Source organism: Heliangelus exortis, chromosome 30, assembly GCF_036169615.1.
Source record: "Heliangelus exortis chromosome 30, bHelExo1.hap1, whole genome shotgun sequence".
NCBI lineage: Eukaryota > Metazoa > Chordata > Aves > Apodiformes > Trochilidae > Heliangelus > Heliangelus exortis.
The window spans coordinates 2,976,611-3,002,364 of NC_092451.1; the positions used below are offsets into that span (position 1 = coordinate 2,976,611).

Sequence of the window (25,754 nt, forward strand, 5' to 3'; positions counted from 1 at the left end):
CACATGTGTGCCTTAGAGCTGGATTTTATGATCCTCATGACAGGGAATTGTTGCTATTTTCTGCCACGTTTCCACAGTGGGATCAGTGTTCAAGATTGGGCTAGAGACAAGAAAATGGCTTGCTAGGTCAGAGTTACTGTGAACCAGGTAGAAGTTCTTGATTGTCAAAGGAATGCACAAGTTAAGAATATCTGTGGCTTTGACTTCTCTCATACATTTGCTACTTTATTTGTTTTTAATTGAAAAAAAGGCTTCCAAGGGCCATCGTTTTGAAGGTATCTGTAAATCTTTAGTGTGGAATATATGTGATAAATTGGATTGTTTCCTATTGCAGATTTTGTCCATCGTGCTGCTTGTAAAGGTTTTCTTTCTCTAGTAGATGTGCTTTTATGACAGTCTCTCAGTAGTTAATATGATTTCAGTCTCTGTTATTGGCATCTGCATATGAAATGCAGACAAATGTCTGTGCTGCAGAGGATAATGTGACCTCAGGATCTGCTGTATCATTACAAATGATAAGAAATTTGTCTTCTGAATAAACTTTTATGGCCATTTGTAAGGATGATTTAAAAGCAGTAGTGTTATATATGGGGTTACTTGGAGCTCGAGAATTCGATCCCTGGAAAGTTCCTGTTAGAACAGGACAAAATTTCCCCCAAGGTGTGTATATTAAACAGTTTTGTTTGATTTGTAACAACCAAAATAATTATTTCTAGCACTGTCAAGGCAATAATCATTCTAATCTCACTTTGATTGTATTTGTATTTAGTATTTTAATATTGCAAACATTAAAGCCTCCTTAGAGCTCCAAAATACAGAATTGTTTCCATGTTGCTCCCTACCACTGGCTGCAGTTTAGTGGCTTGTGATGACCTTCTCAGGCAATGTGCAATTCAAATCAGTACAGTTGGCATTAAACTAAATGAAATTTCAGTGTAATTTTACTACCCTAAAACTCACTACCCTTTGTCTTAAATAAAATTAATAAACTTTACTTGCATAAGAGCTCTCAGGCTTGGAAACAGAGAAGTTGTGATGTTTGGAGTTCAAAAGCCAAGATCAAATTATTTGTTCAAGTACATAAAAACTACATAGTTTTCTTTTTTCCTAGGGAGACAAGAATGACTGAAGAGGGTAGATTTTCTATAAAAAGGAGGCTAGGGAGAAGACTTTCTCACTAGAGTCTGAATTTCTGGCAAACATGTCATTCCTCTGCTTATTTATCATTTACCCTTCATAAATGTCAAGTATAATAACAAAAGGTTTTAATAAACCTGTCAGAGTTGTTTCATGTCATATTGAGTGAAAAGGTTATGTATAATAATAAAAACAAGACCCAAACCAGTACTAAATTCAGCTTCCAGAGGAGCTCTGGTCTATCCATCTCTCCTAAGAACTTCGTGTTTCACTCCTGCATTGGTTAGAAAAATAAATTCTTTTGTAACATGCATTAAAACCTACATCAGAATCACATATATGCAGACTAGTAGAAAAAAGTATTTTAAGCTAGTCATTTCAGTACTGATGACTCAATTTGAGGAGCTGGTGACAAGCTCCCTTTCTATGTCAGATAACGAGAAATATCCTGGCACCTTTGTGTGTGCTCCATTTTTTTTCTTTTCTGAAGCCAACAAGGATGAGAATAGCTTTTTGGACCCAGTTCAGGAAAGTCAAGTACTTGCCTCACTGCTCGACTTCAACTGTATATGTGCAATTTGTTGCTATTTATTAAAAGCATCGAGTTCATCTTATCACTGAGTGAGCTGCTGTCCTCCCACGCTTCTTCCAGTGCATTTAATTCTCTCCTTCCCATCCTCCTGCATAATCATTCCATTACAATTGCTTGGGAAAAAAGTAATTGGTTTCAAATGTTCCTGGTTGACCAATTTATGTTTGAATACTCGGCTGGGGACCCCGTGTTCTCAATGGAGTGCTTGATGTTGCCTCTATTACTGATGGTTCCCTAAGTGCTCATCTTAAACTTTTCCTTGTCACTGTGCTACTATTTTTGCTTGACCTTGCATAGGCTTATTCATAAGAGGATGTTGTTGTTAAGATGTTCTGAACTGAATGGCTGTAATAATGCATACAGTCTGCCCAGCTCAGATCAGCCATTAGCTGCTATAATTACTGCTCTTGTCCATTTTACTGCTATTTAATGATTTGTATTATGTTCATTCCCAGAAGCACAATATGAGAGGGTCCCGACGTGCTGCGTGCTGAATGTGCATCTCCACAAGGTCTGCAGAGGCAAGACACTTCTTTTAACTTCACAGACAAAAGAAACAATAGGTCAAAGGGATGACTCTGAGTCCTGAGGTATCTGAGGCTCCACAGTTGGTTGGTGGCAGAGCCTGGGAATAGAATTCTGCAGTTATTTATGTGCAGGTGTTTTTCATCTAGGAACTCTTGGGAATTGTTTTAGCACAATCACACTTCTCTGATTCATTTTCCTCTGAGAAGTGGTTTATAGAATGCCAAATGCTGGGCAGAGACTTCTCAGGACAATGGGGGGAGTTAGTGACAACAGAAATAATAAAATTTTTTCCTGATATAAATAGTCTTTAACTGTAATTCTTAGTAGTAGACCTATTTCAGTTTCTGGTATTTTTTAATTATTTAGGGGATGAAGGATCCTGTTCTGTAAAACATAATAAATTGTGTATTATTTAAGTTTTTTCACGTGCTCTAGGACTATGCTGAACTGAAGTTTGAAATTTTCTGGGTTTTAAGTTCTGCTATGTACTACATTAGAACAGGACAGACAAGCTGTGTTTGTATGCCAAAAGACTACGTGGTGGTTTAGACATAAGACAGGAATTTTATTGCTAAAGTTTGTCTTTTGCCATGTAAATAATTTCCTAGAGGGAGAAGATGCCATAGCTATTCCATCTGTAATATGACCAAAAAATCTGAAATAGGCCTGGGCCCTGTTGTGTGTTGAATTTGCCTTGGTGGAGAAAGTCCTTAAAGAAGAAATAGAGTTATATAAAGTAATTACTTCTGTTTGACCCTAGAGTTATGAAGCTCAGAGGCTTCATCCATAGTTTCATTGTGGCAAAAAAGAGATTGCATAGACCTGAATCTCACTTGTATCAGGGCTGTTATTCTGGTAGAGAATCTACCAGACTTTTTTTTAATGCTGAAATGGGGTAAAGGAGTTTCAGTAGAAGTGATTGTGAAACACATGTTTCTGCTCTACGTTGCAATGAAAATATACATATTTTTAGAGCTCCTTTTATTGGCAGTGAAAGTTATCCACAAGCTGTGGAAAACTGGAGGCATGAATTTCAGACACAACTGTGTAACAATACACATTATGATCACTCGGGGTGCAACAATGTTGTGTTGGCTTTTTTGAGCTGAAATTAATCCTGTGTCACTATAAGTATTGGCAGATTTGCACTCAGTAAAAGCAAATGGTGCTCAAATATTAAAAATGGAGGTTATAAACAGGAAATTTTCCTGCTGTGGTTTGAATTCTAGTCCATGTCCCAGTCACTGGAGAGTGACAGTGTTGTTTGTGGTGTTGATTGTGATGGTGCCAGTTCTTCTGAAAATGTGAGGCCTCAATCATGTCCTTAAATAGAAAATCCATTGAATATCCAGAAAAAAACTGGGTTTATCATAACAGAAATGGTAGAGTTTAAAACACACTTTTAAAATTCCAATAAATCTTTAGTCTCTTACCTTCTTTTGACCTCCTAGGAAAAGAGATGAAGGGCAATACTATAGCAATACTATCATAGCTGATAATTTAAGAGAATGTCTTTATTTTCTATGGAGTCTGGTACTGACAATATTCAGAATGCATGGTCCTGTGGTTCAGATCAATAGGTATTTTCTTTTAGTGCTGATTTAGCTTTGACTGGAAAGGAAGGCAATTAAGTCAGGCATGGAGAATTTCTAAGTGTGCATATATGCATTCATGGAGATGGCAGCTAAATGACCCTCTTTTCATGATAGTATTGAAATAGTAACACGTTTCAAGTAAATATCAAATGCCATTCAAGCAATTACTGTAGTTATGATAAAAGAAATTTAATTTCAGTCTATGAAATGAATATTTAAGTCAGTTGATTTCCACAAAGGTGCTGTACACTCATTTCATACCAGCATTTGATGATATGCAAGCACAGATTTTCCTACAGTTGGCCAGCAATATTTTCTCCCTTCTTTAAAACATTTTTTGTGAAAATACCAGTGTTGAACATTGGCCAGTGACACTCTTACTTTAAGACAGTGTTCAATATTTCTTAATTTTCTGGGTCTTTATGAAGACAGGTATCCAAGTCAGTAGGAAGAGAAGTCTTGGAGAATCCTGCTTAGGATTCTCCCTCCTGCTTAGGGAGGAGTTATAGCCTGACCTCATTTCTTTGGAGGAAGGCAACAGCAGCTGTAGCATCTCTTGTTTTCTCATGTTTGAGAATACTGTCATGTACAGATAAATGGACACATTCAAATTGATTTGTTCAAGATTTCCCTGGAAAGCTCCAGTATAATCTCAGTTAGGCTTCTATTCTTATGCTTGCATATTCATCTTACTTGTGAAATGTACAGCCTGTGTACACTGTATGGATTTATATATCCTCTCTGGAGGATAAAGACAGTGCCTGCAAGCATAATGTGTTAGAGATGGCAACAAGATGGATCTGCCATCTATGGAGTTTTTGCAGTCCCTGCCCACCCAAATCTTGTCTGGCCTTTGTTCCTTTATTACAGGATGATAATGAATGAGGTATTTGGCCAGCAGTTGTGTTATTCTACAGTGCTGCTGTCTAACAGTGATATATCTGCTCTTTTCCCCCTGTTGTATTTAAAGATTTTAAGCATCCAGAATTGTTAACCCAACCAGCATGTTACCAGGGCTTCTCAGAACACTGACTGGAATGGAATGGCTGTGTTCAGTTATGTGCTTGTCTCAGAAGAAAAAAAAAAACAACAAACAAAACAGAAAGATGGTGCTTCCAGGAGAATGATAGTTTTTAACACGTTTTTTCCCAAACCCTGGTCCTCTTTTACAGTGCTTGCTCCATTCCACTCTTAGGATTATTCGGGTCCATGTAAAAGGATGAACTTCCTTAGAGCCTAGAAGAAAATAAGATCAGAGTCTGATGTCAGCCAGGGTCTGCTAGTCAACAGACTGCTCACAAAGCTCTTTTACAACAATGAATAATGTATGCATTTTTAAGGGCAAAGGGGTTGTATTTGTTGAATTAAAGCAGGAGGCTACAACTATTTCAATTATGGCCTGAAGTCAAGGTCTTGCTTTTTGCAGGTTCTGCAGTAGTGTTCAGTAGCTCAGGGTTATGCAAATCATAACTGGGTCCTGGCTTGCATTTACATTAAGCTAGTAGAGAATAGCAATAAGAATGGGATTTGGTTCAGTTTTGAATTTGCCTCCCCCTTTCCCCCCCCCCCCATCTTGTTTTTAATGGAAAAGCTTACACAGTTTCAGGACAAGAAACTGTTATATTGAAACTCATTTGGCAGCACTTCAGTTTTCTCTTATGTACTTCCAGATACCTAAAAAGGTCAAGCACACCCTGGTACAGCACCAGTCCCATATGATGAGGAATCCATGCCTGTAAAATTGATCATCACATTCCCTCTGAATCACTTCAGTTCTTAGTGTGGCTTATGTTTATAAGCACTGAGTGATTATTCAGTAGCCTTGTCTCTCCTGGAAGACAAGAAATGTAGGTCTTAATGAAATATAAAGAAATAATTCCTGAACATCAGCACACTGTGGGATCTTTCCTTGAGAAGTGACAGATGGAAGGTAGGCCCACTTCAAAGGGTGTCCTTGAAGATACAAGTCATGAAGAGATTCTGTTAACTAGGGAAAGTAACAAATTCTTTAATTTTGTTTTGTGTGGGCATTGAGAAAGACACAGGCTTGCTCAAGTTATCACTGTGTGTTACTATTCTCCTTTGAAAACAGTGGATTTTGTTAATGGTTGCTACTAATGATAAATATTTATTTCCACCTTAAAAAGGAATGTCATTGCTGCTGTCTTCAGAATGTCCTTGAGTACATTTTTAGTGTGACTTTAATCAAATGTCATTTTAACTCTAGTTCTATTCTGCAAATCTCTAGTGAAATTCTATTAATTTTCAATTAAACTTCAAGTAAACCAATTAGCATTTTCATTTCTATAGAGCAACAAAGGCAGAATCTGTAATGAGTCTATCTGGTTGTTCACAGAGGAATAAATGGTCTGGATACATTTCTCCTGTGTATCTTTCTGTGAAACTTTGTCAAGTATATTACCTTTATCATTTTCTTCTCTGCTTCAGGCTCCAGATTGGATTTATTGTGGTATACAGAACTATTCAGCTACTTCTTTCTCTATGCTGTATTTCTGTTTTCATTCTTTAATATTGTACTCGAGTGTTTTTATCAAACTTGAGTGTCTAGCTGAGGCAGGGACTGTAAAATCCTTCTTGTCCTGTGCAACTTCAGGAACTCAGTTTGACAGAGAGCAGCAGGAGAAGGAATTTTATCTTTTCATCCTAAAAACAAGAATAGAAGTGTCCAAATTATCACAGCTGCAAACAGACTCAGATCGTTTCTATCTCCAACCAGCATTTAATCCTCTCTTCTACTTTCTCTTACTGCTGCCTCCTCCTCACAGAACAGACATGTTCCCTACCCTGAAAAGCTTCATTATAAAGAATATATAGTCCCTGAGAGGGAATCCTGGAGTTCTTCCAGGGTGGGTATGGGATCATAAACTTTCATCATTACTTCAGACTTGCAGCTCTCTGTAGTGCTCTGCCTCTCCTTTAATCATTTCATCATTGGGTGCTGGAGTCCCCTGCCCTTGCTTGCTGCAGCTCCAGTGCTCCTCTGACCCTGTGTAGAGCTGTCAGAGGTCAGGAAGCTTTGCAGAAAGCTAATTACTGGTTTTTGGTTGTAGTTTTGTGCCAGGTTAAGTGTATGAAATTGGCTCCTCTAAAGCTGCCATGGAACTGTAGCTGAAATCAGCACTGAAGCCAAGGTACAGTTAATGCTCTTCTCTTCCAGTATCCTTTAAAGTTGAAAGTGGGAGAGAGACGTAGTCTGGTAACTTTCATATCAAACATAAATATTTAAGTGGGGAAGCAGGTCTGCTGGGCTTCCTTCAGTACTTGAGAGAGGACTGTGCTCCCTGAGGGACAGAGGGCCTCAGGTAGTACCTACTGTGAAATCCTAATCACAGTTATTTTCCCTGAGTGAAGGGGATGTCCAGGGAGCCCAGGCATCTAATTCAAAGTTATTTCTGCTTACATCAAAGAGATTTGTAAACGGAGACAACCCTGGGCTTGCAGAAGCACCAGTAGCTCTTCCCGCTAGCCATGGCTGCAGAAAATGAGCACGTGTTTTGCACAGGTGGCACAGGTTAAGCCAGCCATTAATTAACATTAGCAAGATAAATTAACAATTAGCCAGCATTAATTTCTGGCTTCAAGGATGCTTTAGGTTTTAAAGGAAATAGACAGAAGGTTTTACCTGTAACCAAAGCTGGCCTTAGTCTCTGTTAAAGGTCTTGGGTTTTTTCTGACTTCCTTCTGCAGCCACAGGACCTCCCCAGAGGACTCTGCTCTTTTTGGGAGCCCCCTCACAGAGGTGACTGAATTACTTTTTTTCCCTCCTTTGCTGACTGCAGGAATACCTCCCTCTACTATTGTCCTCTTTGCCAGAACTTGATGCCTGCAGCTTGCCCTCGCCTCAGCAAACCACCATTTTCTTGTAAAATACCTTCCTCTGTTATTTTTGCATTCTTTTCTTGGTTATATGTGCAAAGTGAGTTTCTCAGGCTGTCCCAAAGCAAGTACACAACGTGAGCTTTTGTACCACAGCTGTCAGCTCCCACAGAACCTGGCACAGAACACCTTGGCCTCCATGATTCTGTTGCTTCAAGGCAGTGTTCAGAAGCAGCTGTGTCTCAAGAAAAATCCCTAATTAAGGACCCTCTGACCGTTTTCCAAAGCATCCATGAGTTGGCAGAAGAAATAATTTTGGGTCTGTGTTTTGATCAGGTTTGCAAACAGGGGCCCTGCCGTACATTGCTTCAGTGCGTCAGCAAAGTGATGTTTGTGCATCTCCTGCTTCCTGACAGCATGTGTAACCATCCTTATTCACGTATGTAACATGTGAACCATCCTTATTCACGTATGTAACATGTGAGCCAGCCTTATTCACGTATGTAACATGTGAGCCAGCCCGATTCACCTGCAGTGTGGATTAAAGGTCACGTTCCTGGCGCCAAAACGCGGAGGCCGCGCAGCCGGGCGGGCTGTGGCGTCTCCGACCCGAGCAGCTGTGTGGGAGGCGGGCTCCTTCCCTGAGGTAAAGAAAGGCCGGTGGCCGGGGCTGCTCTCGTTTCGCTTGTGAGTTCAGCTTTTATGTGTTGAAATGATTCTCTTTTCCGTGAGGGGAGGTGCTGCTCTCGTTTCGCTTGTGAGTTTCCGTTTTTATGTGGTGAAATGATTCTCTTTTCTGTGAGGGGAGGTGCTGCTCCCTGCCCGCCTTTGGGAGCTGAGGAGCCTTCCTCGCGTTTTGCTCCGACCTTTGCGGGACAGTTGGTGGCAGCACCTGAACACGAGAGAGAAAACCTGCGAAGGGCTTATTTTCTGAAGCCTGAGACTGGAATGTTGCCTTTCGGTGGTCAGGACCGAGTGTGAAGAGCAGGGCTTTGGGCTGTGGGGGAGGCCTGAGGCGGGAAGGCCCAAACAGCAGATAAGATGGTGGCCCCGCCGGCCTGAGCCTTCGTGGCAGCTCTGTGGGAAGAGGTTTGAGGCAGGGCCCAGGGTGTCTGGGCAGGGGACATCCAAGGTGACACTGGAGGAGAAAAGGCAGAAGTAGAGGTACTGGAGAAGACCACCCAAGGGAGGCACAAAGGGTGAGATGCTGGGAGTGGAGCTGTGGAGCTCTGAGCACTTGCTTTCTTCTTGGTTGTCTTTTTTTTTTTTCTCAGCCCCCCTAGTTGTAATTAAAATTTTGTGCTAATTGGCTGGGAATTAAGTGAAATTCCCTGACTTGAGGGATTTTTCCTGTCACTTGGATGCAAAAAATGGGAAGAAAAAGCACAGAAACAGATGTGGGATTTCACTGGTCACAGGTGTAACAATAAAGTTTTCAAAAGCTCCTAAACAAGGCTTGGTGGGATGTGTCAGTTTTTAAAGTGCTCAACTCTAAAATTTTGTGCTGTGAAGGACCTAAGTAGTCATAACACAGCAAAGTTTGGGCAAGAGGGAATTTTTACAGTATTGTTTTGCTATTTAAGGAGGAAACAGTGGGGTGGAGAAAATCCAGAGTTACTGTTAGTATTCTTAATAACATTGCTGCTGTGGAGATGTGACTGCTTTTCAATCGTTATTCCACATGCTGTAAGTGCAGATCTTCCTGCTCAGCACCTATGCCCAGGGGCAGGCATCCAAATGACATGGGAGTGGGTAACATGACAATTAGTGAGCTATTCTAGGTAGGTAATAGATGCTGAGCATAACAAAATTGAATCCACATCTTGAAGGTTATGGGGGCCTTTCTGAGGACTCCATTCCTGAGGCAGTATTTGAGCTTCAAGGTATCAATCAAATAGTTTGAAAATTTCTTTCTACTGTTATCAAAACTATTGAGTAACCTGAAAAGACAAAAGGTAGAACATGTTGAGCTCAAGGTTGAGGTTTTAAGGTATGCTGTTCTTCCCCACATTTCATGTTACGTTTGCCCACATAGCTGTGTTTGAGTTTAGTCTCACTGAAGTGAAAGATGCCTGAGATATGCCACTGTGAATGAGAAAAGCATCTTCCTTTAAGAAAAAACTTATATGCAAATCCGTTTTTATTTTCTTTTGACTTTTTCTTTACAGCAAAAAGCCTATGAAGGATTATAAATGCTACACAATATAGGATTGACCTTATGGTTGAAGCCGTTCTCAATTCTAAATTACTTTTGGGTCATATTTTTTGTATGATGCAGGTTAAGCTTGAAAAAAAATTGTTTTTGCTTCTTTTTATTTTGTTAGCTTAGGACTCCTAGCCACTTCTCATTTTCACTTGACAAGTCTGAGTTGTGAGGATCAGAATGCTATTTTTTATGAACTTAAGTGATTTTTTAAAATCTTGATAAGTTTCCATTATTTTAATAATACTGTAATATACTTTGTATGATATGAAAATGTAGAATTTAGCAGTATTTGGGAACATTTGGAAAATCTGGGTGCGTTCTGCACTCACTTTTGAGATGATATTCTAAGGGTTTGGAAGTAAGAGAAATCCTTGATTTAGATTTTGAGTAAACAGTTATGTCTAGATGCATTTCAGTGCTGTCTTTGAGATCTTGATTCTCCTGACTCCTCTCTAGTCTCATTTTTATTAGAGTGGAGTTGGAGCAGGATGCTACACTGGGCTTGTAATAGCAATTCATGCTCATTTTGTCCTGCAGCAGGTATTGACAGAAGGTGCATCACAGGAGAGGACTGGGCTCTGGGTGGCTTTTGCTTTTTAGCAGCTGAGGGAACGTGCCTTCTGTTTTTAGATCATATAGTAAAGCATTTTAAAATTAAAGCCTTGAGCATACTAACAGCATTACTGTGACCTCTGGTATTTGGAACCATTGATAATAATAATAATTTGGGAGTCACTTTGTGGTCCCGTGATGAAAGTGAATGTGTAATTAGATATTTGAATTAAGTATGTTGCAGTTGAGTTAACTGAGATGCCAAAAGGCTAAATGAGTCCCCCAGGGGCTTATGACAAGTTGGTGCCAAAAATGAAAATAAACTACAGATATCTTCACCTTTGTGCCTTCCCTTTGCCATAGACAAAGCTGGTAATTGCTTTTGCTTGACTTTATTTTAAGGAGAGGCCATGTGTTCCAAAATACAGACTAGGCAAAATGCCAAATGTTGGGAAAAGAGCAGCTTTGCATAAGCAGTATTTGCTTTTAGGTTGTCCTCAGTGCTTTTTCTGTCTGTCTCCCACAGGATGTTGCTTTTCAATGGAAAATGTTTGGTGTGGTCAAAGAGCTGAAGAGAGCTCCAGTTGCAAATTCTTCACTGGAGGTAAGTTATATAAACACACTTCTGTAAATCAGTTTAATTTACATAATTGGGGCGATGAATTAGAGAAAACAACCTAGTGGCAAACTATTGTAAGTATAGAAAATGAGCCAGTCAACTAATTGAAGTAGCAATCTATCAACAAAATATATATATTTAAACACTGTGCTACATAAAATACTTAACAAGGGTAAAGTTGTTGAATTACTGTCTTCGTCTTTACAAAAGGAAAAAATAGATGGAAGTCTGAATTTCTTAAGACTGATTTTGGAAGCTGTGTTAAGGGTAAATTTGTGTCTTGCTCTCATTGCTGCTTAAAGCAGTGAACTGTAGGCAGAAACCTTTGAATATTGAGTTAGAACTTAGAATCAGTGAACTCTTAGGAAAGGAATTTTAATTTGGTTTTGGTCCAGTAAGAATTCTTGTGATGTGAGTTTTAATAGGTTGTGACAAGTGTGTATCTTGTGTTGATGGAACGTTTTTCCCCAGATGTACTTGGAATACTGTTTCTGAGCAGCAGTAATCATAGTTAATTATTATTAAAATTAGTCAGCTTTTAATTGTTACTGTAATTGATCACATTGAGTAAATAAGCTCTTAATTTGCGTTCATGCAACATTTTTTGTGCTTATCCCTAACACAAGGAAAAATGAGTGGGAGCAGTAGTTCTGCTTAGCTACAGTTACTTTTGAATTTGTGTGTAATTATGTCTATAATTCCATTTAGCCCAGTGCAAAGGCAGTAAATGAGAGAAGCAGAAACATGGCTTGCCTTGTACAAGTCTCCCAGCCTTCTGCTGAAGTCATGGTGACTGGAATGTAAGAGGTGGAGTTTTACTCTTCCAAGCTTGTGCCCTGCTCTGCAGTTAGGCCCATCAAGAACTTTAAGCCCATTTGCACAATTAACAGCATTACTAATTTAAGTGAGGGTGGAAAAGTGAAGGAAGAATATTGGAACAGTCTTTTCTTGGACCAAGGCTTGCTGTCTGCATACATGGGAGGTTAATTTGAAAGACTTGGGAGAAGCACATGTAAACTGAAGTGCTTCATTCCCTAGGGATTTGTCATTCTTTATCTGCTGGGGAGCTTTTCTCAAGACTTGAAAGTTATGCATGATTTTCTTGGGATGCTGGCAAGGAATGGGGTGAATTGTTTTAGGTCATGGCATGCCCAATCGAATGTTCTGGAAAAGTATTTGTTCTAGGCAGGGTTTTTTCTGTAATTCTGCTAACATTTGTGCAGAGCAGAAACTATCAAAATGTAATCCCCGTGGGAAATGAAAACTAAACTAAAATGTATTATTATTTGATTAACTTTTTCAATGGAAACAGGATTAGGCCACTGCCCAACAGTTTTGCATGTGATTTTATTTAAGACTTTCAAGCTGATTTTACTGGCCTTACTTAGTATTTCATTTCATAACCGGTTCCATTTAATTCAGAAGTAGAGTATGGGTGTTTAAATTCTTTTCTGATGTATTTCATAGTCTTGAAATATTCATGTCATAATTCTCTTTGTCCTTGTATTTAGTACATGCCAAGTTGTCATCCAAGTATATTGGACCTTCTGAGTGATTCTTTGTTACACCATTCTTCTTGCATTCTCTGGCACCATTTGGCTCAGGCTCCTATTTGTGAGATTTACAGTTGGAAACTTTGTTGTCTGTGTTTTATTTTGCCCTTGCTATTTTCAACATGTGTCTGCAGAGAGGAATGGGCAATGTGTAGCCTTCCAGTGAAGGCTGAATCTTACTTCAGTGAGTTATGCAAACACATTTGACTTGTTTACTAAACAAACATATCCACAAAGCTTTGAGTTGCACTGTTAACTTCTACTAAAATGTAAAGTGAAAATGAGCTTTTTTCCACACAGGGAAAAAAGTGGGAGAACAAAAAATGAGGAATGATAAAAATGCAGTTTTTTTCTACTTAAGAAGAAAGCTGTTTTACACTTGGCCACAAAACTCCTTTCTTTGTTATATATATTTAGAATGATTTAAGAATACTTTAGCATTTCAGATGCTTAATGCAGGATTTCTGAAGCTATGCAGTTTTATAGGGCTTTGAGTAAATGAAATACTATCTTAGTTATTGTCTTCCATTACTGTACTGAGCAACTCTTAATCTTTAATGTACTTCCTTTGATAACACCCCTGTGAGTTGGGGAAGTTCTGTTATCCTTTTTACAAGTGAAGAACTAAGGAACAAAGAGTCTCAGACTGAGATTTTTTTTTTTAGGCTCCTTGCCTTGGTTTGAGTGAGAGCTAAGTTGTCTTCTGTGTTTGCATTTGTGTTTGTTAATGGTGGTGCAGTACTACTACCAGCAACATCTGAATTCCTTTTAAATAAAAACAATAAAAAATTAGGATGGTCAGTGAGCAAGGAATGTATTAAGTAATGTCACTGCAATGATTTCTTTTTAATACATGGCATGAATAATCTTTTTTTTGCAAAAGGTAAATAGAGCCTGAGCTGCTTTTTAAGTGAACTAATGAGTAGATAGGGGGATTATATGATATGATGCCTAGGATAGTTTATTAGCAGAGTGGGGTTGTGTAGGAACCCAAGGCAAAAAAGCAGCACACTCCTCTAGTACCCAGGCACAGTAAAAGAATCAACTCATATGCTGAGATTTGTTGGGCTGGTGAACAAAATGGAGTCTCCATGTATGTGGTTATTCCCAGGAAGGAGAATCTGCATAGACTGAGTTTCTGTCCCATGGCTTCCAAAGCTGCCAGAACACAGGTGTAGCCACCACTCTTTCCCCCAGCTAAACCTGGCACCTTTGAAAAACACATATAAAGACATTACTTTTTCTTGTGCCTTTGTCTGTTATATAATTTGATTGCACATTCCCAATGGAGCCCTGATTTCTTACAGCTAACAAACTGTATAACTGGTTTATGAGTTTCATTATATGTAGTTTGAACTTTATGATTATTTTTTGACCCAGAAACAGGAAAGCTTATAGTAATGCCTGAAGTCTTAGTGCAGTATATTATTTCAGAGTCCCAGGAAGACATTTTTTTTCTCAGGTCAGCAAATGCTTTTAGGTTTTGATAGATATTCTCAATTATGTCTCCAAAAATGAATTATGAGTTGTGAGAGAAACAGAATACATTCACTTTTAAGTCTTTGGGGTATTTAACTGTGTATTCCCAGGACTGTGTCTGAGAGGAGGAGGTTAGAAGAATCAGGGAAAGAAAAAAACCCACTTTATTACTTGCACTAACAGTACTGATGAAGTCTGATGTGGAGTGTGTGTTGCATGTATTTGTAGGTATATTCATATTGACTGAAAATGTTTTGTCAGTGAGTCTTTTTTTCAAACAACAGTTTTTCATCAGAATGTGACTTCTCTAGGGAGATGACTTCTCATAAATATGCTTTGCTTTACTTCAATATGAAGAAACACTCCCTTTTTACAGCCTACAGGCACAATCCCTGCAGTACCATTTTGTCTTGCATGTGTGCAGTGGGTGTGGGATTGATTGAGACTTCAGGACTCAAATTTCTATTGAAACCACTGCTAGGGCTATACTTCACACTGCTGATGAAGTCAAATAACTTTGGTTTATTTTCGTGTTTATTCAGTGGAAAAAATGAAATTGATTTCTTTAGTTGCTTTGAGATTCACTAATAAATGTAGTATTCAATTTTGTGGAGATATGATGGGAAAAGGTCTCTTGTCAGTCAAACCATGTAGGATGAATTCTTTTCTTGCTAGTGAGACTATTTTGTGTATACATACCTGTGTTAAGTAGGTAATGGAGTCAGTACTGAAAGATTTGTCTTATTTTGTGGAACTTTCCTTGAATTTTAGATGAATCAAATGCTGGGAGGGAGGGGAGACCCTGCTGCTTGTGCTTGAGAAAAGAAAAAAAGCCTATTGATGCAGCCATTCTTTATCAGCCTGATGAAAGGATTGTCTTCAGTATGATCAGTTCACTTTTCAATTTGCAGCCCATTTCCTGGTGCTGAAAATCATTCTTCTCCTTTATAGCATATGGGAAAACCCAAACACTTCTCTTTTTCCACTTTGCTTTTTGTTCTTGCTACTTCCCTCTGTACTTTTTTCAGTTGAGGTGCATCTTTTATTGGTCTTTTTTATTGTATCTTTTTATTTGTCCAAAGCAAATGCAGTTCTGTAGCCAAATTCTTAGTGGTGCTGGACAGAGTTGTGTGTCTTGTCCCTTCAGTTTTTGGTGTCAAGATTTTCCAACATGGAATAACTTTAAGAAAGTCCTTGGTCTGTGAAACTTGTGACACCTAAGGTGAATCACTGCTTTTAAGAGGCTTTATTCTTTTGAACATTTTAGCTTTATGCATTATGAATATTACTTTTTTTTTCTTCCTATACTTCTAATGCAGCTGTAGGAAATCTAAAATACGACCTTTGTAAATAAAATAGTAGCAACAGAACTTGCATTGTTTTGTCTGAGTCACAATTTAGTTTTGAGTAGTGTAAGGCACTTTCTGAAGTTGAAATACAGTATTGATTTTAAAGCAGCTAATGTCTTATGCAGATTAAGAGAACTGAAATGGAATTGGATCAACATGCAGTTAAAGAATACAGTTTTCACAGCAAACTGTGATTTTTATAAGGATTTATTTTGCATTCCTAATGCTTATCAGACTGCTCAGTAGTGCAGATCATTTTGGCACTTTTCAGTTCCATTAAAGATACAGATTTTTCAGAAATGAGGTGTGTAGTGTGACAGCAGGCTGCAATTAAAAGCTTGGATATTGAAGGGTAAATGGGGGAAGAGCTGGATTTGGGCATCAAAAGAAAGAATGCACTGAGTATCCATACTGTTAAAAAGCCTCATAGTGCTTTTTGCTCTATTCACTGATTAGGTTGAACTGAGTTGTATAATGCAATGACTAAGCAGGCAGCCTATGTGGTACTTCAGCTACAGTTTTCTAAATGAAGTTATTTCTAGGCTGTTCATGGACCATGGAACAATTACCTCCCAAGAAGAAAATAAAACATCTTGAGTGTTTCAGACAGCATCTTTGATATTACTGCAGCCAGAACTCTCATTGTGAAATTTTCTCTATAAAATAAAAGGGAAAACACCCAGACACTAAGCTAACACCACAGGACTTCCCTTTGAGGAAAATGCAGTGATTGGTTTCAGCTGTTTTTGTTCACAGAGTTTCTCTTAGGTTTAGCAGGTCCTGCAAATGTTGGGTGTTGAGGAGAGTTTGGGAAGGGGCTGCACAGCACAGGAGTTACTGCATCAAAGCCTGTAGTAACTTACAGGCTGGTACTGCTCTTTGAAACAGTTTCTATTGAGCAACTTTCAAAAAATACCATGCAATGGGTAGTGAAAAGAACTAATCAACTATTTAACTATTTAGCCCAAGCTTCTTTATGCAGCACCTGGATGTGAAATTGCATGGTAATAAGCTTGGAGGTGCATTTTCGGAAGTTACACTATGGAAATATAGTAAAGGTTTTAAGCTCTGGGAGTTCATAAATTTCCCCCTTGTCTCTTGATTCTGACAGTAGCCATTTACAACTGCCTTTTTTAGCCACAGGAAATTCCTTCTCTTCAACTGAAGAGGTATGTGAAATGTATTCCCTCCAAAGACAACATCTGTGCTGCTTTGTGACTCATCAACCAGAAAGGGTGCTGTATATGCAAATCAGCTTAACCATGTTAATGGTAAGGAATAATAATTATTTTCAGGCAGGAGTGGGTGCTATTTGACACCTAGGAAAGAAAGGTTGAGACCATAAATTATTGCAAATGTCTGCAAACATGTACTGCTACGAGTTGTCCTTTTCTTTCTGTTTAGCTGCTTGACTGAGTGTATTTAGATCAGAAAAAAAGGGGAAAAATCATGCACATCAGTGAAGTCTTCAGGTAATCAGAATTTAGTAGCACTAAGAGCTCAGAAATCATCATACAGTGTTGTTAATTGTTAGAGATTGTATGATGAAATAATTGTAATGAACATCTCGACTGGAAAAAAATGGTTCAGATTTTCAGCCTTGAAACTGTATTCTTTGAGGTTGTTTCTGTTCCTATTACTTGCTTCACTGTTACATTATTTCATACTTTCTGTTATGTAAATGCCTGATATTTACCATCTAGGTATGTCATAGTCCAAAGACATTTTTGGACACATGACAAAACAATGTTCTCTGAAAGAGCAAAAAAACCTCTCTGCCTTGTTTGTGTAGTTAATAGTATCCCTTGTACATCTCAGGTATCCAAGGCACTGTTTTTTCTGGCCCATCTCAATTTCAGGTGAAATCAATTGGCCACATGCTGGGTTAATGGCAGAGCCAGCAAATGACTCCCTGATCCTCTGACAGTCTTGTCTAGAGCTTTTGGGAAAACCCATTACTTTCAGAAAGTTTTGGATCCAAGCATTATTGCCTCTCCTGAAACTTTGTCCTCCTTCCATTTGCCTTCAGTTCAGGGTTGCTGGACTCCAAGATGATTAAAAGCTCTATTTACATATTATCTTCTCCTCTGCAGTAACTAACAAAGTTCTCTAGTGGATTATAAATTTCTGCCTCGGTGTATAAGCCTGTTGAGGTGAAGCTGTAATGTTCAGGATGAAATTGTACACCCTGCCTGAATTTTGACATAAACATGATTTAGCAAGTGTAAGAAACTGGTCTAATAACCACAGTGGGAGTGGATTAAGGGTTGGACTTGATGATCTCAGAGGTCCTTTCCAACCTGGCTGATGCTGTGATTCTGTGAAACTGCTTATTTTATAACTTCCTGCATGGACACTTTCACCTCAAGGGAGATCTCTGGGTAGAGCTTAAGTATCCTGACAAGATAAGCTGTTTCACACCAACTCTGAGGTATGGTGGAGTCCACAGAGTGTTTTCAAGGTTCTTGTGTTAAGCAGGAATTGGTTGTGGTAGCACAATGGTCTGTGAATGTATTTCCCTGTTCTCATTTGAGCTTTTGAGATAGATCTGAGCAGATCTTGTTCTTTCTCTGCCAGAGGTTTGCACTGGAAATAAAAATTTGGATGGGGCATGGAATGCCAGCAAGCAATTCACAAAGACAAAAGTTTCATTCCTTGTGACTCGGTGCAGTTTGCTTCACCTATGACTTTGCTGGAAGCTGTGCTAGAGGTGCTGTTGCTTGCAGAGTGAGGATATGGACACTGGAGCTTTGTTGCTGGATGCAAAGTTGTTTTTTTTAACATGGGCTGCCTGAGGGACCCCACTGAGGCTGTGTAGGGCATTAGCAAACTGATGGTAATGTGAGCATTCCACACCTGGTGCTTGAACAACATCAATGTGTCTGTGTAGCACTGAGGCATTTCAGTACACCTGAAGTCAGGGATAAGACTTCTTGGGTAGAAGAAATCTATGCTTTTTCACCATTGTGATTCAGAATCTTCTTTGTGTTAAGTAATAGATGGCAATATAAAATATTGAATCTGCTCATCTTTTATGATCTTGGCAGTAATAAAAGATCCCCTCTGTGTAATGTTAACATACTGAAATATATGTTGGATATATTTCATAAATTAATTAGTGGATTTTTACAGGTGTTGAGTTTCAGTCTGAAAAAAATAGAAGAAAAAAGACTTTTTTAAGCCTTAAAATTTGATATGACATAAATATTAAATCCATGTATGTATATGTAACTAGGATCAGTAATCTAGTCCATTTCTAATATCACAATGGCACAGCAAGCCTTTTTAAGAAATAGAATATAATTTATTTATACAGTAATTACAATTAAAAAAATGGGCAAATAAATAATTCAAATTTTGTTAGGGTCTGAGCTCTTGTGAATGTGCATCCTCTTGGGCTGCAAGGAACAAACTGGTTCTTGATGTGGTTGTCTATTCATGTGTTCTGCTTAAAAATGATCTAAAACTGATTTCTTTGAGAAGAAATGGTTCTAAACAGTGACATGTTTTTTAGAGTTTTAATACACTACACTGGGGGTGGGAGTAGTGAAACAAATAACGTTTAGAGATGGGCAAATAGACTGCTTTGTATTGAATGTTAGTGGCCAAAAGTTAAAATGAGTTTGTGTGGCCCCATAGCTGGTGCTGTGGGCTGTAGCCTGAGATTTGGATTTGGTTTCCAGCTCTTTCTCAGAACTGAGTGACCTGAGGGAAGCCATTCCCTAAATCTGCCCCAAAAGGAATGAAAGGTTGCAAAACAGCTGCAACTACTTGGAGCTTTAACTAAGGTATAAATGAACCCATTTCATGAAGGGTATTGAATGAAAGCTTTAAGATCTTTCCAGAATCATTCCCAAAGGGAGCTGAAATTCTTCACTGCGTGAGTAAAACTTTGAAGCCAGACAGTCTTCCCATGTAGGTATTTCTTAAATTGTGGTAGTATTCATTGAAAGAGAAGTTCTTATGTGAGACTTCAATCTTACTTTAGAATTGACTAACAGCAAACTCCTTATTTGATCTCAATTTAAAGCTTATCTTGAGATAATGTTAGAGAGGTAAATTGCCCTTCCCAAATATTAAGAGGAATGTAATGACTTGAAATAGATAGCATGATGATGGGACTTTTTCTTTATTCTGAAGGTAGGCATGTTTCCATTAAGTGCAGGCAGAGAAAAAATATGCTTCAGCTTGTAGTTCATAGGTTGAAATTCTAAAATGGCCAATTGTGTGGCAGACCCTTTTATATGGTAAAATATAAATTTTTGCAACCACAGATCTATGACTATAGGGAGAAAAAAACAAGATTTGGGAGGATTGTCTTTTTCCTTTGATTATTCCACTAATCCATCCAGTTCCTCATACCTACTTATCCATTCATCCTTATCTCAAGGACACTTCAATTTTTGGTGTAATCCATGTGGATAACCATAACCTCAGAAGTTATGATTTTGCAATGAGGGCAGTACTAGCCTGACAGGCCCTTAGCTTCAGACCTGAATCTGGAGTGTATTTTTTCAGTGAAACAACTTATTAATAATGCTCTGTTCACTCTCTTAAGGTGTTGGGGACAACACAATTGTACTGGAGGCTACAGGCACACAAAGTGACAAGGAGTTTCTGTGGAAGTGCTTAAATATGAAAAATGTTCATAGGCTATAATGAAGTAATTCCATTTAGATAGATCTGAAGGGCCTATTAGATTTTTGATTGCTAGGCCTTTAGTAGGATTACACAGCAAAGCAGAGAGATTGGATTTGTCAAAAATGGCAGCTTTTTTTCTAAGCAATCCATAGGGCAAGAGCTGTAGAAGAATCAACCTGGTTATCCATTATTGGAAAAACAGATTTATTAAGCAGTTAGAGAGGTACTTAGGCTACAAGATAAGGTTGCTAAGGCCAGAGCAATAGGCCAAATGGAAATGTAGCTAAAAAGTAACTTTATTTGAAGAGGGCAAGAAAAGCTTGCTCTGTAAGTGTGCACATGGTGTATGAGAGGGTATTAGTACCCTGTGGGGCTCATCTGCAGCATTGCTCCAAGACTCAGGTGTTGAGAAGAAAGCTGCAGTGTTCAATGGGCTTTGATGCACTCCTCAAGACCTTGTATTCTGGGTAGTAGAAATGTTGAGTTTCTTAATTGGGTGTTCTCAGTGGTTTTTTCTCCTCCTGAGGAAGACACTAACTGCATGGTCAGGAGCTTTTACTGAATGCACATACCTGCATTATCACACATGACAGTTACACAATGGCATTTTAAATGAGTGTATCACCCATTTTAATGAATATCTGCATGGAAGAGAGATATAAAGGCAATATTTGGTATCTCAGATAATATGGGTGGAAGGAAACATCGGTCCAAGTGTCTCAGGTAGCCTCTTTGAGCTTAGAGGGCAAGTACCAACTTGTGTACAGAGCCAGCCAAATAACTGCAAGGGCTTTATTCAGACTTCAGCTGAAGACCCAAGCCAGGACAAAATCTGGTGACCTTCATAGTTTTTCACTGGATTACACTGCAGAAGTTTGATTGTTTATTTTCTGGGAAACTTCTCACATTAGTGGTAAATGAAACAAAATTTTGCATTAATGTCTTTTCTAGGAAAGTCAGAACACAGAGAAGTGTTTGTGTACACTCTGCATAGTGTTTACCAGTTGTGTTTATCAGTTATAGGTGGCAAGGGCATTCAACATTGTCTCTTGGGTTAAGGTAGAGTGGAAGATGCTATGAATTCAAATAAAAAATCACCACAGAAGAACCCAAACCCCCAGACCTGGCAAACTACAGGAATGCAGTTGGTGTTGTTTATGCCTTTGAGAAAAAATGGGTTTATTAAATCATAGATTAAAGAAAGGAAATTGTTGATTTTATCTCTCTCACAGACAAGATCCAGTTTAGCTGATAAAAAACTGAACCTGAAGAGAATTCTTTAGGTTGTTTATATTCTTCACAAATATATAGATAATATTCAATTTGCAAAAAAAGTCCTGTTGTGTTCCTTTTCACACCTTTTATCTGTCATGAAGATTACAGAAAAATGTTGAGATAACTTCTTGCATTTTATTCACCTTCTGGAAGCAAACTAGGCTTTCTGAAGGCTGCAGATGTCTGGGTCCAGGTGAATGCTCAATTTTCTCCTGGCTTTGCTGGAGATTTTACATCAAGTGTATAATTTTCCTATTCTTTTAAATTCTCTTGGTACTTTACTTGTATAACAGAGTTTCCAAAGGACACCTATAATCTCCAAACTTGTAACACTTTCCCTGGGACTCCAAGGGGCACAGCTGTTGCAGCAGAGGTGGGCAGGTACATTTTTGCTAGGCTAGGCTTTTGCTAGGTACATTTATGCTTTTTTTTAATACAAACTTTTTAAAGAGGAATTTTGAAAGCTTTGGGAATTAAAGCTCCTTGCACTGATTTAATTGGTGGTCCTTTTATCAAGTGCTGTGCTGGAATGTTGTGCATACAACATACAAAGTATCGTGTGCATTTTCCAGTTGAATGACTTTTCTCAGTGAAGAAAATCCATATTCTCTGCTCTAAACAATGTACACCAAAAGTCAAATGAACAGTAAGAAATGAATGGAGTAACCAGGGATTAGCAGGCAGTGCATTATGGTGATTACCCACATTGTCTTCAGCTTAATAAATTCTGTTTTGCTATAAGTCAGTCCAATTGTGTGTGCAAATAGAGAAGGTGGAAAACGAGACTGAACAAGAGGGTTAAATGACAGTGTGCTATTCCAGAAGCAATTAAAAAACCCCCACAGCCCTTGATAAGAGAAAAAAAACGTTTTGAAATGTAAAATAAAATGTGCAATTCTGCTTTAGTGTGGAAGCTAAGTTAGTCTGTCCAGTCTTCATCATTAAACTCACAAAAGTAGTTGATAAAATACTTTTTAGTGCATCATGTGGCACTTGCAATACTGCATTATTGACTTGTGCTATCAAGTGGTCACTAAAACTGGGGAGGAATGAGCAGTTATTCTAAGTCAGTTTTGTCATCCCATTCACTGAATCCAGATTAAATTCCCTGAGACTTCCTGTGGCTCAATACATCCTCTGGCAGACCCTGTTGCAAGACAAGGATCTTTAATTTTCTGTCATAAGTGAATCCCTCCTAAACAGATGCCTTGACTCATTAGAATAACCTTGCATCCAGGAGTTTTTAAAAAGCTGTTTAGAAGTCTAGTTCACTGGTTAATATTAGCCCTTATTTATTTATCTGCTTTGGTGTGCCTTGGTAATTGTGGAATTTTCAGTAGACTGCAAGAATACTGAAAATCTGTAAATCATCCAAATGGAACAGCCTGATTAGGCTGGGAGGAGAGTAGTAAAGGAAAAAGTATGCAAGAAAAAACATTGCAGTGTAGCTGGGCTGTTTATCTTGTAGTCTGCTGATAGTTTTAATTCTATGTTGAAGATAATAGTTGCTACCTGGAATTCCTGAACATCCAGAACATCAGCTGGAGCCAACAGGAAGTAGAAACCTTTGAAAAGTGGACTTGTATATAAGGAGGTAGTGTCATCTAGTGGTTAAAGATAAAGACCAGGAAATCAGGGCTCCTAGGTTATCTATTAAAATTTGCTACCCCCTTTTGCTCCTTGATGAGCTTCCTTGAAAATCTGGGTGTCCCATTTCTCTGGGAGGAAGGGCAGAGGAAGACAGATTGGGCAGCTTTTGGATTTCCAGATTTAGCCTTTTGCTTTTTCAAAACTGGGATGTGTGTGCCATCCATCTCCTGCTCTGGAAGCTTTTCTTGACTACCCGTTTTTATTATCTTGACTACCTGATACTCACATTACAAAACAGTGTAGACATCTACAGTTGGCAGTAAGATGTTGAATTGGCTGACCCCACTGAGCAAACTTTTCTTACCCAGCTGGTGTGGAGAAACCTTGTTTCAGTTGCTGTGCAAGCCTGAGGAGCACAGCAGCATTTGGATCTGCAGCCCAGGCAACAGGATTGGACAAGGGGAACAACAGAAAGGGCAGCTGACTGCAAAGCTGTTAGCATTCTGCATGGCACACAACTTCAGCTCAGTGTTAGATCTACTATTATAATTCTCTGTTAATTACATAGTGTTGATTATATAACTACTTAGCAGTTCCTCCTCTTTTAATGAGCACAGCTGTTTTCTGTCCAGCTTCAACAGGGAAAATTTCCCATCTCTAATTTAAAAGTAATGCACTCGAAGAAAACTCCAGAGGGCTCTTGGGCTCACACTGTTTAGTATGTTTTAATGCTCATGGTGCCTACAGGCTTCCTTCAGCCTAGAGACTACTTCTGGCCATTTTCATTACTCTCACAAATGAATCTTTATGTCTAATGAACTTTATTAATAATATTAAAAAACTAACAGAACCCTCGCCTTGTTGGAAAGAATACCATTTTGTTTAGGCAGATACAAGCTGTCCTGTAACTATGCTAATTTGGGTTATGCACTATATTGACTATTTTCTGACCAACAGAGTGGGCCAACTGGCAGTCTTCTACCAAAAAATCTCCAAAGAGTGAGTGATACAAATATATCTTTACTTACACTAAGGTAGGGTCCCAGGGGACAGAAATATTAACATGTGCTGGAGATCAGAGAGGCTGTGGTGCTGGAACACCTTTAAATGAAAGTTCTGTGTAGGCAAACAGCAAACTGCTGAGAAGGGACCTTCAGGTCATTGCTTGCTCCCAGGTTCAGGCCAGACGTGCTGCATCAGTGACAGTCACATCTTAAAGAGCTTGCTGGAAGCTCAGTCCAGTTCTTTGTGCTAACATGGCAGTGTGAACCTTTTGGGTAGGGTCAGTTTTTCTTTGGTGAACACGTTTTTGTCAGAATCCAAATGTGTGCCAGGAAGATGTAAGCTTAGATAGTTTTAGGTGGAAGAATTGTCAAAACAAATCAACTTTCTAGCTTGGTTTTGTGTTTCACTAAGATGTTTATAACTTAGATTTTAGGTGTATGATAATATGCTGGCATGTTTTGACACTCTCAGAATACAATCACTGTGGCCTGAACAGAATGCACAAGAATGTTCAGTTTTGTTTTTCTTTTCTTTTTCTTTTAATTTAATTTTTTTTAAGTTTTGGTCTAGGAACGATTTCTGAAGCATGATGCAGAAGGAGGGAATGGCTGAGGCAGGTCTGTAGCAGAGGCAGGAAGTCTGTAGCAAGAGTTGAGCATTTTTCCTAACTGGAGGCCCTTTATTTGCACTTCCCAGTTCTCTGTGTTGATCTCTAACAAGATCTGGGACTTTGTCATTCTGTTCATTTGACCTTATTTGCAATATTTAAAAAGATAAATAATTTGGGCAAACGATTGAACATGCTGTGGAGCTGCCAGTTAATTGTAACAACCTGAATGTTTTTTTTGGTTAGTGTGCTTTTAAGGTACTGCTCTCATCTATTGATTTATTAGTTCTGTACCCTTAACATAAATTGCTTGATCTGTTACTGAGAGCAAAGGCAGCATCCCTAGGAAGATGATGATTTGTCTGGGAGTTGCTCTTTATCTTTGCCATATTTAAATATTGCACAAATAAATATGTCTCCTTAGCTAAAGTGTTCTTTTGTTCCCCTCCTGTGCTTGATTGTAAGCATAGAACAAGCTGTTTCTCTCAGGGGGCCCTTTTCAGATGCAGCTTCAGTTACATTATAGTAATAATATTCATTCTTTGCATTAATAATTACACTGAATGCCTCTTGTTCAGCCAAGTATTGTATTTCTCTGATGTTTTCCTGTCTATTAGGAACTGCAGTGCTGTTACTGTGTATTTCATGCTGAAACTGCAGGTAACCCATTCTCCCTGTTTTTTATTTCCTTACTTGTGCCTCTGGATAGTAACATATCACACAAGGTAAAACAGAGTTGGGGGCAGCTCATCCACTCAGTTCCTAGATCTGGCAGGTAAAGACAAACTGGGTGTTGGTATTGACTGCTGTGCTGCACCAGTGATCTTTTCTGACCAGCCATTTTCAGGGTTGTTTCTTCATGCAACAAATGATAAGAATGTAAGGTAAAATAGCTAGGTGAAGTACAATGTTTATAAGATTAAAATCAGTTGTACCTGTTAAAAAAAGAAGAAAAAACAACCGGCTTTGCTTTGAGAGGCAATTATTCTCCATAGAATTTGCATTCCTGGGTAGCTTGAATTCATCCAGTACTCTCCTGGTGCTTTAGAAAGGGAGTGGGGATCTCTATTGTAAGTGAGGAAAGTGGACAACAATGATCTCACAGCATTTTAAAAAATTATTATTATTTGTTACTGATACATGGATTTCACTACAAAACTTCATGGAGATTTGTTTCTTATATTGCCAT

At 38.6% G+C, this 25,754-nt stretch overlaps 1 protein-coding gene across 3 annotated transcripts in view; it reads left to right on the forward strand.

Moving 5' to 3' along the window:
• Window positions 1-25,754, forward strand: part of LRRTM4 (leucine rich repeat transmembrane neuronal 4) — a 397,419-nt gene that overhangs the window by 29,822 nt on the left and 341,843 nt on the right. For all 3 annotated transcript variants that reach the window (XM_071729320.1, XM_071729325.1, XM_071729323.1), the window contains exon 2: window positions 10,974-11,051. The gene's annotated coding sequence lies outside the window, so the exon portion shown is untranslated. The remainder of the gene's footprint in view (window positions 1-10,973; window positions 11,052-25,754) is intronic.